Source organism: Macrotis lagotis, chromosome 1 (genome assembly GCF_037893015.1).
Source record: "Macrotis lagotis isolate mMagLag1 chromosome 1, bilby.v1.9.chrom.fasta, whole genome shotgun sequence".
Taxonomy (NCBI): Eukaryota; Metazoa; Chordata; class Mammalia; order Peramelemorphia; family Peramelidae; genus Macrotis; species Macrotis lagotis.
In genome coordinates this window covers 138057698-138077186 of record NC_133658.1, presented here as the reverse complement: position 1 = coordinate 138077186, position 19489 = coordinate 138057698, and the positions used below count along the sequence as shown (strand labels likewise).

At 36.1% G+C, this 19489-nt stretch overlaps 1 long non-coding RNA gene across 2 annotated transcripts in view; it reads right to left on the bottom strand.

Moving 5' to 3' along the window:
- The window catches only part of LOC141503490 (uncharacterized), a 91888-nt gene that overhangs the window by 11596 nt on the left and 60803 nt on the right, over positions 1-19489 (bottom strand). The gene's annotated exons all lie outside the window — the stretch shown is intronic.

Genomic DNA, 19489 nt, shown 5'->3' with positions numbered 1-19489 from the left:
ATCTTCTAACAAGCTTTAATCCCTTTAATTAGCAAACCCTTGACACTCTCCCAATACGTTTAATTATTGATCTCTCTATATAAGATTTAACTTATACCTTACATAAGAGTAAATTTATACCTCCCCAATGATCACCTCCTGTGCTCTTCTCCCATCCTTGTCAAGCCTCTCTCTCAAGTTTCTGATTCCAACATTCCCAGCCTTTTTTCCTTAGGCTCTTTGGAATTCACTTTTTCTCTGTCAAACTTTTCTTCATTTTCTTCGCTCTTTTACATTGCTTCTACCTTTTAGGACTCACAAAGAACAGAATCTCCACATGATGCTGAATACCCTGGGCCATTCTTTCTAGTACCTTTACAGTAAAAGGAAACCTCCTTATTACAATAAAACTACTCTTTTCAATGTAGGGGAAGGGGAACAGGTAAAAGGTATAAGCAATTCTATAGTGTTAAATATATGCTAAACATTGTATTAAGTACTTATAAAGATTAACTTATCTTACCCTTACAACAACCTTGTGGACTAGGTGCTTTTATTATTCCCTTTTTAGGGTTTAGGAAAGTGAAACAGAGATTAAGTGACTTGCCCAAGGTCACACAGCAAGTATCTGAGTGGGGTGTAAGGAAGACTAGTCCCTCAGATGTGAGGGCTGTCAAGCCCTTTTCAGGACCACTCTCCACCTTTGATGTTCACCTGAGTCACCTAATTTTCACTTGTGCCTCCATGAACCTACAACATACACAGGACTCATACCCTGGTAAATCATTTCAGCAGATGGGCCAAACTATGTTGAGGGTAACTGAGAAAGTCTCAGACTCATCAATGAGTTGAAAAGAGTGACTACCCCAAACATGTGAAGTCTTCCACTGGTGGAATGGACTGATGAAAACACTTCATTCCAAAAGCCATGAGGCACCAAAGCAGATGTTGTGCAGCCCTTAGCACTTGGTTAGACATCAAAGGTGACAAGTTATCCACTGCATCTAGAGTCATCACCAGTTGTCTTAACTCTGTTTTGTCACTTGATCATGATGACTTTGGAAGAGAGAATGAGACCAATGATATCTTGCAATTCTGCCTCACTTAAATCCAAATTATGCATGCAACAAAAGACATCACACATGCCACTTTACCATTCCTATCTCAAAGTCCTGTGGTAGGGGCAGCTAGGTGATGTAGTGGATAAAGCACTGGCCCTGGAGTCAGGAGTCCCTGAGTTCAAGTCTGGTCTCAGACACTTAATAATTACCTAGCTGTGTGGCTTTGGGCAAACCACTTAACCCCATTTGCCTTGAAAAAAAAAACCCTAAAAAAATGTCCTGTGGTAACAGGCAAGTGAATAAGCAGCAGGTGCAGATTTACTAGGAGTTGTAGTCACAACCCTGCACACAGGTGTTCCAAGCAATAAGTCCTTTCCCCAAGAAAAGTAGCAGTGAGATTCAGCACCTGGCTGGGTGTCTGAGCTGCCCTTTAAAGGAAGTGGTTAAAAAAAAGTGCCCTAAAATTGTCTGCTTACCCAACCCTAGCCTGATTATCATGACAAGAAGGAATCCCACAGTGTGGTAAAGATACATACAAAATTTACAACTCCTTCAAAGAAGATTCTACTCACAATCATCACATGGAATGTACACAAGATCCAATAGACCTAAAAGTTCCATGAACAGCTCTTGTTTCAAGAGAACTCAGCAGATATCATATCCAAATAGCAGTCCTGAATAAAACAAGTCTGGCAAATAAAGGTCAGCTTACTCAAGTCCAAGCTGGATACACTTTTTTCTGGAGTGACTCCAGTGAAGTGGATCACTGTGAAGCTGGGTTAGGTTTTGCCATAAAAACTGATCTAGTCAACAAGCTTGAATGTCTGCCAAAAGAAGTGAACAACAGGCTCATGACAATGAGATTACCACTTCCTGGAAAAAGCCATGCCACAATCATCAATGCCTATACTCCCACCATGACAAACCCTTTTGAAGTCAAAGAAAAATTTTTTGAAGACCTGGAGACCCTTAACATCAATGTACCAAAAAAGGACAAGTTTGTAATTCTGGGTGACTTTAATACTAGAGTAGGCTCAGAATACCAGACATAGCAGGAGTCCTTGTGAGGAATGGAGTTGGAAATAGTACTGAAGACTCGTGCATCTCAAGACTTTCTCATCACAAACTCTGTCTTCTGTTTACCTAAATGCAATAAAGCATACACTTGTAGCTAACATTGGCATCTATTAGACTATGTGATTATAAAGAGAAGAAACAGACAGGATGTTAGAGTGAAGGCAATGTGTTGCTTAAAGTGCTGGACTGATCATAGACTCAACCTTTACAAATTAAATATTCACATTCAATCAAAGCAGCAGCCCCAAAGCAAATTGATTAACAGAAGAATTAATGTCAAGAAATTAGTGCCTCTCTGAGTAAGAACAGCTTGTTGCTAACGTGGAGGGAAAACTGAACCAACACACTGTTGGCCACAACAGAACAGAAAAGGATTAGGCAGTTTTTAGATATCTGGTGTATAGCACTGCATTTGTTAATCTGAGTCAGAACATTCTCAAGCATCAAGACTGGCTTGATGAAAATGATGGGGAAACACAGAAACTTATAAACATAAAACAAGAACTCCACAGGGCTTAACTAGCAAGATAGTTCATCCATTTCTAAGAAGGCAGCATTTAATTAATTCAAAATAAAGTCCAAGTGAATCTTAGAGAGATGAAGAACTCTTGGTTCAGTATGAATGCAGATGAAATTCAATTTTAAACATAGTAACAATTCACAATACTTTTATAATGCCCTGAAAGCTATTTATTGGGGCAAAGATATATGGGGTATCTCAACTACCAAATGCTGATGGAAACACATTGGGACATGACAGATCATCATCAATCAATGCAGAACCCACCAACAATTTACCTAAAGTTGAAATTAATCCATCCTTGCCCAAAGTTCCAACTGAAGAAGAGGTTTTGAATGCTATTAGGCTCCTTCCATGTGGCAAAGCACCTGGTGCTGATTCTATTCCAGTTGAGATCTACAAGGTGGGGGGAGATCTACTGCAAACCCAAAAGGTGATTGAAATTTTCTGGATTATTTGGCAGAAGAGGTTATCCCCCAAGAATTCAAGGATGCCTCCAATGTCCATCTCTATAAAGGTAAAGGGAATAGATTGTGATAATCATGGGGGTATTTTTCTTTTAGTCATTGCTGGTTAACATTCTTGCCAGTCTTTCTGAAGAGGTTTATCCTTCACCCAGAAGATGGTCATCACCTCCCTGATAGACAGTGTGGCTTCAGAAAGGGTTGAGGAACAGTTGATAGTGTTTGCTGCCTGACAATTCTAGGAGCAGAACAGAAATGTGTATTCAATGTTTGTAGAGCTGACCAAAGCCTTTGATACCATCAGTGGTGAGGGTTTATGGAAAATTAGGGCAAAATTTTGTTGTTCAGGGAAGTTCATCAATATTGTATATCAATTCCAAGATGGCATGTTTGCCCAGGTTCTAGATGGTGGATGATGTCACAAGAATGTGCTCTTGATCTCATGCATTTTAGCCAAACACCTACACTGAGGATGAACATGCCTCAAGGTTAGCAACCACACTGATGGTAAATTCTTCAACTTGAAACGATTTCAAATCAAGACCAAAGTGGAAGGAGTGTTGGTACATGATCTTCTGTTTGCAGATAACTGTGCACTCAATGCAGCCTCTGAACCACAAAGATTGGATCGATTCTCTGATGCTTGTACTAATTTTGCCCTAACTAATCACCAAGATAACAGGTGTTCCATCAGCTAGTACCCCACACCACTCATATGTGGAACCATCAGTTACAGCAAATAAAGAAGTTCTGAGTACTGTGGACAAGTTCACTTACCATGGCAGTGCCCTTTCCGGGGAGGTACACATTGACAGTGAGATTGACACAGACATTGCCAGAACTAGATCAGTATTTGGGAACTTTGAAAGAAAGTGTGTGAGAGAAAATACATTAGATGAACTACGAAATTAGGTCTGAAGGACTATGGTCTATGAAGGTCTATAGAGCCATTGTGCTGACCTCATTGCTATAAACCTGTGAAACCTGGGCAGTTTTACCAGCATCATGTTAGGAAACTGAATCTCTTCCATTAAAATTGTCTTAGGAAGATTCTGAAGATCACCTGGCAGAAAAAGATACCAGATACTGAGGTCCTTTCTCAGGCTAAAATGTCAAGCATTCCAACATTACTACAGAGAGGGCAACTATGAAGGACTGGTCACATTATTGGAGGACAAAATGTGTGCTTACCAAAAATACTATTTTATGGAGAACTCACACAGGGCAAATGCTCACAAGTGGATCTGAAGAAGAAATACAGGTCCTTCTTAAGAACTTGGGAATTGAGTGTGAAGCATGGGAGACTCTGGCACAGGACTGCCCAGCATGGTGTGCCTTCATTAGAAAGGGTGCTGCACTGTATGAGGAAGGTTGAATTCAAGCAGCCCAGAGGAATGTGATATATGTAAGTTTAGAATAAACACTCCAGGAGTTCACGTGGAATATTTTGTCTGACCTATGGTGGAGCCTTCTGAGGTCTGATCAGTCATTTGGTTAGAATGTAATTTGCCTCAAATATAGTGATGTCATTTTGGTCTTCTCCCATAATGAAGGACAAGAACCAACCAACCATTCAAGTATCTGAGGCCAGTTCTGAAGTTAGATCTTCCTGATCCTACTGATTCCTAGCCCAGCACTCTTTCTGGCATCATTTTGTCACCTTTTTATTACCAAATATTTCAATTTCTTAGTCATCAGTCATTTTTGACCTCTCTGCAGCACAAGATACCATTTTCTGCTTGTTCTCCTGAATATTATCTTTTCTCTGGGTCATTTTGATAATACTTTTACCTCAGTCCTCTATTTGTCTCAGCTTCCTTGCTGGCCCATCATCTATATCATGATCCCTAATTATGAGTGTACCCCAAGGTTCTATCCAAGAGTCCTCTTCTGTTTTTATCTCTATACTCTTTAAATTATTTTGTTCACCAGCTACCATGAGTTTGTTTATTTATCATTTCTATGAAGATGACTCCCAGATCTACAAATACAGAAGTCTTTCTCCTTATTTTCAGTGCAACTCACCAATTTCCTATGGGACATTTTTAGATGGATACTCCATGTATATTTCAATTGTAAATTTCTAATACAGAACACATTATCTTTGCTTCTAAAGCCATACCTCTTTTATACTTTCTTACTTCCTTTGAGGACTTTATCATTCGTTTAGTCTTTTAGATCAACAATCTTGGGAATTATCCATGACTCCTTTCTCTCACTCTGACTATCACAATGGTTGCCAAATCTGTCTCTTTCTATCTCTGTAACCATCTCTCACATTCATCTCCTCACTATTCATAAGCAAATCCCTTATTTCTGACCCTCATTTCCTTCAATATCTTTCTAATTGATCTTGCTTCATATATAGATTGTGCTTAAGAAATTGTTCCAAAATTTTCCCTGAAACAGAGGTCCATTTTTAATGCCACTATTCTGTAGGTATTTTACAGTAGAAAGTGATATGAGACAATGATCTTCTAAAAACCGAAAAAAATTTAATAGCCAACATTTGTAATTTTCTGTATTCAAACTAATGATAAATGTAAAACTTAGGAGCTATGCACTTGGTGTATGTAGAGGATTTAAAAAAAAATTCTTGGTCATAACTAAGAACCAAATTTCTTCTTTTCTCTTTTCACATAAGCAAACAATGGTGTTTTTTTATTTATTTGTTTGTTTTGTTTGGTTGGGTGGGTTTTTTTTTTTGTTTTTTTGTTTGCAAGGCAATGAGGTTAAGTGGCTTGCCCAAAGTCAAACAAGCTAGGTAATTATTAAGTGTCTGAATCTGAATTTGAACTCAGGTCCTCCTGACTCCAGGTCCGGTGTTCTATCCACTGTGCAACCTAGCTGCACTGGAAAACAGTGTTAATACAATTAGTAGCCCAAGCAACAGTGAAAATAATAGACAGAACAGTTTGATCTGGAATACATTGAGAGCAGGACTGAGGAGATCAAATTGGATATAAGAGAAGGTTATCTGATAAGTCCTTTCACTAATTCAGAAAACATACAGGGTATTGTGTTTTGAACTAAGTACCACATTTCAAAAAGGATGTTGATAAACTGAGGAGCATACAAAGAAGAGTATCCAGGATTGTGAAAATTCTCTAAATCATAACATATAGGATGATTGGTTGAACCATGGATAATGGATTGTTAGTCTGAAGAAGATTCAGAGGGGACATGATAACTGTGGTTAAGTATTTCTTAGACAGTGTTGTGAAACAGAAGTATCCAATTATATTTGTTGTTAGCCCCAGAAATAAAAATTTGTATTAATGGTTGAATGTTGCAAAATAAAAAAATTAGGATTCAAGTAAGGAAATTCATTCTAGCAAGAATGATCTGATTTACCATTTTGTTAATGGTCTTTATTAGAACTTTATTAGATCCACAGTCTGAGCCCTGCCAGTGACAAGAGTACAGATTATTCTCAACTGAATGCATGAACTGATTTCTCAATCTTTAGCTAGTAATGACAGAGGATCAACTCTACAATACAGTAGGTTAGCTGGTAAGGTAAACTGATTGGGTAGATGTAGTTCTGTGTCTTCAGGGAAAACAAAAATCACTGTATCAGATTCAGTATAATTCTAAAAAATTGAAAGAAAACCTTTTTAGTACTTGATTCCTTTCCCTTTTGATTTATATTCAATGGCTATCAACATGAGGTGGAGCTTCACAAAGCAGAGCCTAGGTAAGAGGAAAGAAAAGCACCAATGAGAAGATGATCAAAGGCCTGGAGGCCTCATTCATGTTCCACCCTTGCTATCAATAGAGAAACAGGGCATCCAAAATTACAAAGAACTTTCCCCAACTCTCTCTCTTGATCTTTTGATGACTTTCCCAAGTCTCTGTCTTCCTTTCATAACAGCTGCTGTCAAGGAACTTGTAAAATGACAATACTTCTGTTCATTTTAACTGAATGAGTATTTCTGAAGTGTGGTCTCTAGTCAAGCTATTTACTAGCTGAAAAAGCATACAAAGACAAAAATGAGCCAGTTCCTGCTGTCACATTTCTTTCTTCTCCCTTCTTAACCTCCTCTTTGTTCCTTGATGGAGATGAAAAGGAGCCTTAAAATGGAGGTAGGGGTGTGCATCTCCAAAATGATTTGTGGGGGGAAAAATCCAATCAGGTAATATAGTGGGTAAATTGCTGACACTTCTGCATCCCCGCATAATTCTTATAAACTATGGCTCTTTGATGCATAAAGATTTCCATCTTCCCACAAAAGATTGGGGTCTTTTCATTTGAAGAAGGAGGCACTAGAGAGAAGGCAAAGAAAAAATATGAGGAAAGGGTAGTTCACCTTCTGTTCAAGCTATCCTGAATTTAATGAGATCACATTGCTAAGTATACTTGAAGGGAGAGAGAACATGAAAAAAGGCAAAAGAACCAATACTGACATACTGGGAAATTTCAGGGAAACTTATTCTTTCAAAGTTTTTGGAGAGGACATGAGTAACGATTGTGTTGCTCATGCCATTCAAGAAATCCTTTTGCCAGGGATGTTTGGGTATGACCTAGGACACATAACCAGATAGCAAAAAGGGTACATGTATGGAAATCAGGAATATTAAAACAAACTAGGCCACTCTGCATTGTTCTGGCAGGACTGGCCCCTGTTGCATTTGGAAACTGTAAAGGAAAAATCTCCTACTACTTAATAGTAGAGAACATGATAGCAAGTTCTAAAAATTGAAACCTCCCAGTTATTCCACTTGGGAAATTTAAAAGTTACAGAAAAGTCAGCAGCTAAAGATTAGGACCCTTTAATTGTCAAGAAGTATTTTGTTTTTCCTTTTTCACACTTTACTTTCTCCTGCATACATCAAACCACAACTCAGGTGCCACCTCTTATGCAGTCTTTCATGAAAACTGCCTTCCCCATTCTATTAACAGACAATCTCCTCCCTCTTTTCTTTATCCTCTCTCTCTCTCTCTCTCTCTCTCTCTCTCTCTCTCTCTCAGGCCCCTTCTCTCTGTTTCTGTCTGTGTCCCTTTTGAAATTATGTGTATTATTGTGTATATCATTGTATAGGCATTGTGGGGAAGAGAAAAAACTTGAATCAGCACTTTAAGAATACCTATTAAGTCCTAGATACCTCACAACAACCCTGGAGGGTAAGTGCTGTGATCCTCACTTTACAAAGGAGGAGCCTGAGGCAAACAGAGGTGAAGTGACTTGCCTCTTTTAGAATGCAAAAGTGGGAATACCTAAACAGAAGAAGGGCCAGCAGTGCATGAGTCCTGTTCTCTAATATTTTAACGTAGGTCACATTGACTGAATGAGAGCTTATATCTTTTTCACTTGACTCAATCTAACAGATGTTGAAGCAAAGGTAATAGTAGTAGCAGGGAATTCAGTCACGTTTAAAGACAAAGAGTATTGAGTCTTAACAAGCAAGGAGAACAGTCCAGAAATGGAATGCTTGTGTTTGAAGGGAATGAATTCTTCACTACTGGAGGTGTTCATGATCAAATTGGGGTCTTTTCTTTTGAAGATGGAGGCACTAGAGAGAAGGCAAGGAAAAAATATGAGGAAAGGGTAGTTCACCTTCTGTTCAAGCTATCCTGAATTTAATGAGAGCACATTGCTAAATATACTTAGCTAAGCATGTTTAGCTGAGTGAGTTGTCTTTTGAGATCATCAAAGCTGGATAGTCTTGTGACTTTAACAATTGGCTTTGACATGACTTGGTTCTGAAAGTTGATGATCTTAAAGAAGCAATGCATGGAATTTATTCAGAAGTAGATTTAGTGTCTGTTAAATAGTGAGTTCCCCATTACCCCATTATTATAGAGAAGAATATATAGCTCAGGTATAACTTTGGGTAGTATAAACTTAAGAAATGCTTGTTAATTGTCAGGCCCTTCCAGCTTTGAGAGTTCTGATTCCACGTACCTCCAACAAGGCATCAGTTTCCTTTGACCATGGTCAGGTCATCCCAAAGGACAACTGGGCTTTTAGCTGATGGTCTAACATGTTATATAAGTTTTTCAAAATTAGAAGAGTGAAGGAATGGGAAATACGCTTTGATAATTCTACTTAGTGTTCTAGCTAAGCTCATTCTTAGTAAGTTGCAGAACCAAAAGAAAATCAAAATGTGTTCTCCAATTCTGTAACATATTCATAAAGGTGAAAGTCAACATCAGGTTCTCTCTTGATCCATGGAACCAAGAAGATAAACAGTGTGGGCAATGGTAGTTAAACAAAAGGGAAAAATAGGGAACATGAGATCATGACAAGATAACATGCAACCAGAGAAGTATATATTTGGAGGGAGAGAGAGTTGTTGCTAAGAGACTGGCTCCAGATTTGTTTGAGTTGCCATGGTGATTAGCTATAAGCATCCATTGTTAGTATCACCAGGTGAGATCACCTCCACATTTTTGATCTACTAAATCTGTCACCCTGGTTTCCTCATCTGGATGAAAGATATAAATCTCAATTTTACATTCATTGGTCCCTAAAGCTAGATGACTCCCTAGAGTAGAGGATCAGAAGTGACTGACCATTGCCATTGTGGACTACTTTGGCTAACAATAGCATTGGCTAGGGGTAGTTTAACAATAGATACTGACTTTAAATAACAACTCTGTCTCTCATTGAGAAAGAAATCATCAATGTACTGAGCATCAGGATTAGACAAAAACAATCAATTTGGCAACTCAAGGACCATTCTAAGAAATGAGCAGGATCCTTCATCTAGCCAACCACATTCAGCTTTACTAGAAGTTTTCTGAATTCCCTTGAATTGCTCTAATGGTCTAGACTCACCTCACTAGGCAGTCCATTCCATTGTTTTATTCCCCATTACTCCCCAAATTGTTTTATTACCTCTAATCTGAATGTTCCCATTTGATAACATAGGGCCATAAAGGATAACCAGGGATATTTAAAAAATCTCTTTAGGGCAGTTTGAAAAATATCAGAAAGAAAAAATAAGAACCACTTGGATTATGAATACTAGGAGGTCAGGGAATAGAGAGCTAACCAGTTTGGTTGTTAGTTTAAAGTAGAAGACAATGCTTCTCTATAAGGACCAATTTAAAAAATAAGAAACGACCCTCTTCATATTTCTCTTACTTGCTGTGCTTATGGGTAATTTACATCTTGTTTCACCAATTTCAGTCAGGCCTTTGAATCTGAGATAAAAGATTCAACAAAAATCATCTCATTTATTTGATAAAATAATTCAGTCTAGAGCTTGGGGTTTTAAATTTCCATTACAGATGAATAAACTGAGGCACAGAAAAAATAATTTCATATAATTATGGAGGGCAATAATATTTACAAATATTTACCTCATAATAGATATTTGTGGTAGAGTGTAAAAATGCTATTAATGTCTTACAGATAAAGAAAATGAGGTTAAGAGAGCAAATAGTTTGTCTCCTGTCACACATGAGAAAACAAGCTGAAAGAGATGCTTGACTCACTGTCACAATACTAGAAAGTGACAGGGCCTTGATCTGAATTCAACTTTTAATTTCAAGTACAATGTTCTTTCTACTTTATACTAGTAACAAAACCAAAGATAAGATTCAGTCAACTTCTCTGTCTATTGGAAGGAACAAGTCTTAATAGTAGCTAATGCTTTCCTTTCAAATTGATGAGGACCAAAAGAAAACAAAGAGTTTTAGAAAGCTTTGTTTTATTTCAAGAATTAAAAATTTTTCATGCTGAGATCCTTGAAGTGATTTACAGACCTTCCCAGTCAATGACAAGAACTCTGTTAACCATATACTTCTTTAACTTTCCTTGTTTACAAAATGCCTCCCCAAATGAATTTGGTATGGACAAAATTCTTTTTTTTGTTGATACATTTTCATCTATATGCACATGTATATTTTTAACTTACAAAATTTCCTTCCACCTTCCCACCACCTTCCCCTCAATGGCAAATGGTTCCATTAGTATGGTATAAGCATATTTTTGATAAACATGTTTCCAGTATGAGGAATTAGGATTAAGGGAAAGAGATACATAAGAGATAATTCTTATAAACTGTTCAACAGATTCTTAATGGTTGCTTTGTGTATGTGTGGGAGGAGTGGGTTGGTTTGGTTTGGTTTGGTTTGTTTGATTTTTCTTCCTCTGGATGGGTATAAGATTGTTTACAATTGGTTTAATATAGTTGTCATAGCTCTCTGAACTGCTTAGAGGAGCTACTTCCATCAAGGTTGTTCATCTCACAATGTTGTTGTTGATGTGTATATTGTTTGCTTGATTCTCCTCCCTTTGCTTAGCATCAGATCCCGTAAGTCATTCTATTTTTTTCTAGAGTCCAACCATTTATTGTTTCTTATAGAACAATAATATTCCAGAGTATTCATGTACCATAACTTGTTTAGCCATGCCCCAATTGATGGCTACCCCCTCATTTTCCAAATCTTTGCCACTACAAAAAGAGTGGCTATGAATATTTTAGAACACATAGGACTTTTCCCTTTTTTAAATAATTTCTTCTGCATATAGATATAGAATTGGAATTGCCAAAAGGTGACACAATTCTTTAAAGAGAAAGTTTCAACTTCTAAATAGGAGGAGAAAAAAAGTAGTTATTTTTTTCTAACTCTCCCAGAAATAATCCCATGAAATATAGTGAGTCTTCACATTGCCCAGAACAAATAATTGAAATCAAAGCAATTGTGGCAGATACTATAACTCTTTCACTCATTGAATGCACTGGAAAATTCAATTCCCTTGAATTCATGTCAGTTACTGGACACATCTCTTGACCACTAGGTGATAGTAAAAGCATATCCAATGTAGCAGCATGGGCTTTCTTTAGGCAGCACAATATAAGATGATTTTTCTTTTTTAATTTCTTTATTGTAGCTTCTAATATTGGCTGAGAGAATTGCACAGAAATATTATACATTTCAATTTTTTTTCCTTTCTCAATTATTTTTCAATTATTTTTCTTCATTTCTTTCCCACTTACTGTTACTTCTACATCCCAAGTTCCCACTATGGTCTTTTCCTTTCCATTCATTTTTTGAAAATTTTGACTATTTTAAAGTTAAAAAATCAAGAAATAAATAAGAGATTTTGGAGCATGAGAGAGAGAGAGAAAGAGAGAGAGAGAGAGAGAGAGAGAGAGAGAGAGAGAGAGAGAGAGAGAGAGAAAGAGAGAGAATGTGTATGTGTGTGTGTATGTGTGCTTCTGTGTATGTGTGTCTCTGTGTTGGGAGGTAGGAGAAGAAAATGCAGAAAAACCAAAAGCACCTAAGAAATCAGAAGAGGAGAATTTCGGCCAAGATGGCAGAGAGGACAGTAACTGAATTTAGATCTCCTGATTTCCTCTCAGAAATAATATGAAAGAACCCTGTTAACAGAAATCCTATTGACAAAACCCAGAAAGAGAAGCTAGCAGACAAACATCTACGGAAAGGTCTGTTTCTTGGGATCATGGGTGAACTGGGGAAGAGAGCAGAGAGCTAATCCAGGGGCCGGGTGAAAGCTGAACTAACCTAAAATCAGCCACAGAAGCTTTGACCATGAAAGCCCTTGTTCAAGGCTTTGGAGGCTTTGGCCTTGGGAGTGGCAGTCTGGAGAGCTCCAGCACAGAGTGTTGCAGAGTGCTGCTGAACATCAATCTGCTCTGCTCAGGGTCAAGAGCTCCATACTTTCAGCATAGTCCTCTTCCCAGAACAAACACAGTAACAGCCCCTCTATCCCCTCAGGCTCAGGTGTGGGCAGCAGAGCTCTCTCAGCTGAAAGGGAGATTAACTATCTCCCCCAGGGCACAGCCCTTTGTTCAAGGACAATTCAGAACCTGCTGCCTCCCTTCACACCCTCCAGGGCTAGGGAGTGGGCCTCAAATAAGGGCCAAAGACACTCCAGAGAAAGCAACTGGCACCCCTAACTGGACAGACCACCTGGAGCTATAAAGTCAAGTGAGAAAAGCCTCTAGCACCCTCTACTGGCTGGCCCACTTGGAATTACTAGGCCAAGTGAGCAAAACATCTAGCACCCCCTACTGGCAGGCCCATTTGGAGTTAGTAAGCCAAGTGAACAAAACCTATAGGGATTTCAGAACCAAACATCTGTGAGCCAACTCCTACACAGCAAAAGATACTAAGAAGATGAAAAGGATCAGTGGAAAGGGGTCCATAGAAAACTCCTAGAAAATAAAGACCCTGACTCAGAGAGATCTAGAAATTCTGAGGAGAATATGTATTGGTCTCCACCCCAGGAAGACTCCATAGAAGAAATCAGGAAAGAGATTAAAAATCAATTGCAAAAATTGGAAAAAGAAACTAAAGAGAAAATTAACATCTTGAAACAAGAAAACAAATCCTTGAAAAATACAATTGGACTAATACAAAAAGAAAATAATGCTCTCAAATCTTCAATTGGAAAAATGCAAAAAGAAAATAATTCTCTCAAAACTACACCTGGGCAAATGAAAAATTGTTTCAAAAATAAAATTGACCAATTGGAAAAGAAATTGAAAAATATAAATGAAGAAAATTTATTCTAAAAAAAAAGAATGGAATCTGTGGAAACTAATGACTTCATGAGACAACAAGAATCTTGTTAAACAAAACCAAAGAATCAAAAAGTAGAAGAACATGTAAAATACCTCATCAGGAAAACCACTGACCTTGAGAATAGATCAAGATGGGAGAATCTGAGAATTATTGATCTTCCTGAAAATAATGAAGAGAAAAAAAGCCTGGACTTAAAATTACAGGATTTAGTGATGGAAAACTGCCCTGACATCATGGAACCAGAAGGCAAAATAGTTATTGAAATAATATATTGATCCCCTCCAGAAAGGGATCCCAAAATGAAAACACCATGGAATATTGTAGCCAAATTCTAGATATAAGAGAAAATCCTGCAGTCAGAAAGAAACAATTTAGTTACCAAGATGCCACAGTAAAGATTATACATGACCTGGCTGCATCAACATTAAAGGATCGAAGGGCCTGAAATGTGATAATATGAAGAGCAAGGGAGCTTGGAATGCAGCCAAGAATCCACTATCCAGCAAAATTCAGCTTTCTCTTCCAGGGGGAAAAAATAGACATTTAAAGAAATAGGAGACTTTTATCTCTTCTTAATGAAAAGACTAGATATAAATAGAAAATCTGGGCATTTAACAAGAGAATCAAGAGATACATGGAAAGGTAAAAAAAGGGTAAAGAAAAAGAAAACTGCTATCCAATAAAATAAAACTAGCTATATCCCCACATGGAAGAAAGATTCTTATAACTCTTGAGAATTGTAAGAAAGATACTTAGCCAGAAGTGATGGACATTCATGACTTATCTGTGACTCTGATAGTAAGATTTAAAAACAGTATCTATTTTTAAAGGGGGACAGTAAAGAGAGAGGAGGATTGAGGACACTGAATGGGATGAATCACATTACATAAAGAGGTATGAAGGACCTATTGTAATAAAGGGGAAGGAAGGAGGAAGTAAATTTTACTCTCATCATATTAGGCCTAAGGTTAACTTACACACATTCAATTAAGTTGGGAATGTATCAAATATCAAAAGGGGAAAGGGGGAGGGGAGGAAAAGAGAAACCAATAGAGAAGGAAGAGAAGGAAGAAGGGGGAAAGAAAGGGGAGGGAGATTGGATACAAGGGGGAAAATATGCTGAAAATGATGATATTAAGAAACAAAATACTGGGGAATATGGATTAAGTGAAAAATGGGGGAAATAGAAACAGAGGGAAGAAAGCATAGAGGGCAATAAAGAGTTAGTAATTATAATTTTGAATGTGAATGGTATAAACTTTCCCTTAAAATATAAGTGAATAGCAGAGTGGATTAAAAAAACAGAATCCTACATATGATGCTTACAAGAAACTCATTTGAAGCAGAGAGATACATACACACAGGGTAAAGGTAAAAGGTTAGAGCAAAAAATATTTTGCTTCAGCTGGAATGAAAAAAAGCAGGGGTAGCAATCCATATCTCAAACAAAGCAGCTGCAAAAAATAGCTATCATTAAAAGAGATAAGAAAGGAAATTATATCCTCCTAACAATAGAAAATAAAGTAATTTCAATATTAAATATGTATGCACCAAATGGTATAGCATCCAAATTCTTAGATTAGAAGTTGAAGGAGTTAAAAGAAGACATAGACAGTAAAACTACTGGTGGGACACCTCAAACTTCCCCTCTCAAGACTTAGATAAATCTAACCATAAAATAAACAAGAAGGAATTTAAGGAAGTAAATAAAATGTTAGAAAATCTTGACATGATAGACTTTTGGAGAAAGTTGAATGGGGATAAAAAGGAATATATATATATTTGTATATATCCACAGTGAATGCACTTACACAAAAATTGACCATGCCAAAGGGCATAAAAACTTAATAATCAAATGCAGAATGGCAGAAATAATGAATACATCATTCTCAGATCATAATCCAATAAAAAACATATACCAAAATGGACCTAAAACTAAAATTCATTTTAAAGAATGAGTAGATCAAACAACAAATTATAGAAAGAAATAAAGATTTCATCCTAGATAATGAAAATAACTAGACAACATACCAAAACTTATAGAATACAGCCAAGGCAGTTGTCAGGGGATATATTATATCTTTAAATGCTAACATGAATAAGTTGGAGAAAGAGAAAATCAATGAACTAAACATGCCACTAAAAAATTAGAGAAAAAAATTAAAATCCCTAATTACATACAAAATTAGAAATTCTAAAAATTAGAGGAGAAATTAATATAATCTAAAGCAAGAAAACTATTAAATTAATAAATAAAACCAAGAGTTGGTTTTATGAAAAAACCAATAAAATTGAAAAACTCTGGTTAATTTGATTTAAAAAGAGAAAGTAGAAAACCAAATTGCTAGTATCATAAATGAAAAAGGTGAACTCAACCCCAATGAGGAGAAAATTAAAGTAACAATGAGGAATTATTAAACCCAACTATGTACTAATAAATTTGATAATATAAGTGAAATGGATGAATATTTATAAAAATATAAGTTGCCCAGGTTAAGTGAAGAGGAAGTTAAATATTTAAATAACCCTACTGCAGAAAAAGAAATTCAACAAGCCATTATTGAATTTCCTAAGAAAACATCTCCAGGAACAGATGGTGAATTCTATCAAACATTTAAGGAGCAATTGGTTTCAATTCTATATTAACTCTATAGCAAAATAGGTGAGGATAGAACTCTGCCTAACTCATTCTATGACATCAATATGATGCTGATACCTAAACCAGAAAGAATCAAAAGAGGAAAAAGAAAATTATAAATTTATTTCCTTCCCTGATGAATATAGATGCAAAAATCTTAGATAAAATTTTAGCAAAGTGATTACAAGAAGTTATCACTAGGATAATACACTATGACCAAGCAGGATTTATCCCAGGGATGCAAGGTTTGTTCAATATTAGGAAAAATGTTAGAATAATTATATCATTAACAAACCTCTCAGAAATCATATGATTATCTCAATAGATGCTGAAAAAATATTTGATAAAATACACAATCCATTCCTACTAAAAATACTAGAGAGCATAGGAATGAATGGATTGTTTCTTAGAATAATAAGCAGTATCTATCTGAAACTATCAACAAGCATTTTATGCAATGGGGATGAGCTAGAAGCATTTCCAATAAGATCAGGGGTGAAGCAAGGATGCCCATTATCACCACTACTATTCAATATTAGAATGTAGTATTAGAAATACTAAATATTATTCAATATTAGAATTCAGTACTAGAAATGTTAATTTCAGCAACAGGAGAAGAGAAAGAAATTGAAGGAATTAGAATCAGGAAGGAAGAAACAGAACTCTGACATGATGGTATCCCTGGGGAATCCTAAAAGCATCATCCAAAAAACTCCTAGAAACAATTAAAAAGTTTAGCAAAGTCACAGGATGTAAAGTAAACACTCAAAAGATACAGCAGCAACAGTTAGAAAGAGAAATCCCATTCAAAATAACTTCAGACAATATAAAATATTCGGCAGTCTACCTGTCAAGGCAGGCTCAGAAACTATGAAAACTACTACAAAACACTTCTCTCAAAACTCAAATCAGATTAAAAAAACTGGGCAAATATCAACTGCTCATGGATAGGCCAAGCTAATATAATAAAAATGATATTTCTATCTAAATTAAACTACTTATTTAGTGCCCTAACAATCAAAATTCCAAAAAATAAGTTTAATGAGTTAGAAAAAATTATAAGTAAATTCACATAGAGAAATAAAAAGTCAAGAATTTCTAGAGATTTAATGAAAAAAGTATAAAAGAATGTGGTACAACCCTACCAGATCTAAAATTATATTATTAAAACATCAGTCATCTAAACTATCTGGTATTGGCTAAGAAATAAAGCGGTGGATCAGTTGAATAGACTAGGTGCAATAGCAGGAAATGATTATAGTAATCTGCTGTTTGATAAATCCAAAGAGTCCAGCTTTGGGGTTAAAAACAATTTTTTGATAAAAACCATTGGAAGTTATTATGGCAGAAACTTGGATTAGACCAACACCTCACACTTTATACCAAGATAAGATCAAAAAGGATACAGGATTTAGGCATAAAAATACAATATTATAAATCAACTAGGAGATGAATGGTTTACCTATCTGATCTATGGAAACAGAAGCAGTTTATGAGCAAGGAAGAGATGGAGATCATCATAAAAAACAAACTACATAATTTTGATTACATAAAATTAAAAAGTTTTTACAGAGAAAAAACATTGTACCAAGATCAAAAGAATTGTAGTAAATTGGGAAACAATTTTTACAACTAGCATTTCTGATAAAATATTCATTTCTAAAATATAGGGAGAACTGATTCAAATTTATAAAAAAAAAGGTCATTATCCAATTGACAAGTGGTCAAATGATGCATGTATGCAATGTTCAGATGAGGAAATCATAGCTATCCATAGTCATATGAAAAACTGCTCTAAATCATTACTTATTAGAGGAATGCAAATTAAAGCATCTCTGAGATATCACCTCATACCCCTCAGACTGACCAATATGACCAGAAAGGATAATAAATACTGGAAGGGATGTAGGAAATCTGGGACACTAATGCATTGTTGCTGGAACTCTGAACTCATGCAACCTTTCTGGAGGGCAATTGGGAATTATTGCCAAAGAGTAATAAAAATATACATACCTTTTGATCCAGCAATACCACTACTGGGTCTATACTCAGAAGAGATCATGAAAAAGGGCAAAAATGTCACTTGTACAAAAATATTCATAGCAGTCCTGTTTGTGGTGGCAAAGTATTTGAAATTAAGTAAATGTCCTTCAATTGGGGGAATGGCTTAACAAACTGTGGTATATGTATGTCATGGAACACTATTGTTCTATTAGAAACCAGGAGGGATGGGAATTCAGGGAAGCTTGGAAAGATTTGCATGAACTGATGCTGAGCAAGAGGAGCAGAACCAGAAAAGCATTGTACACCCTAACAGCAACATGGGCATGATGATCAACTTTGATGGACTTGCTCATCCCTTCAGTGCAACAATCAGGGACAATTTGGGGCTGTCTGCAATGGAGAATATCATCTATATGCAGAGAAAGAATTGTGGACTTGGAACAAAGACCAAAGAGTATTAACTGTCAAATTAGAAAAAAATTATATTATGTAATTTTACTGTCTCATACTTTATTTTTCTTCCTTAAGCATATGATTTCTCTGTCATCACATTCAGTTGTGATCAATGTATAACATGGAACCAATGTAAAGACTAATAGAATGCCTTCTGTGGAGTGGGGGTGAGAAGCAAGATTTAGGGATAAATTGGAAAACTTAAAAATAAATAAATCCATATATTTAAAAAAAGAAGCCAGAAGAGATTATGGAAAGATAGAATCTATCACTGTTTTTCAAACTATTTTGATAACTCCATTTCACTAAAGTAATGAAATTAGGATTGTGAAAGAAATATATTTTATTTTATGTATTTACAAACTTTCTATTGAAAAAGAGTATGTAGACTTCAGCTGACAGTCAAAGATGTCTATGGGATAAATCAAAACGTTGAAAGAACCCCTACTTTTAATCCAAATTCATTTTGTGAATGAACATGAAATTCAGATAGGAGTAGTTGCAAAGTAGGTAGTAAATTGCAGAGCTGGGACCTGAACACTAGACTTCTGACTCTACATCCAGATTTATTTTCACTAAACCATATATCCTTAGGAAGAAGTCACTATGAAGGTTTCAGAATGACATGGGAATAATGGGAATAATGACCCTGGGTTCTCAGCAGAACACAAATTCTTATTTTACAAGATGGAAAGGTTTTCAGTATAGGTCTAACTCTAGACTCTTTACCAAGAGCCAGCCTAACAAATTTCAGGGACTTTATCACCAAAAAGTTAGAAAGTAGATAGA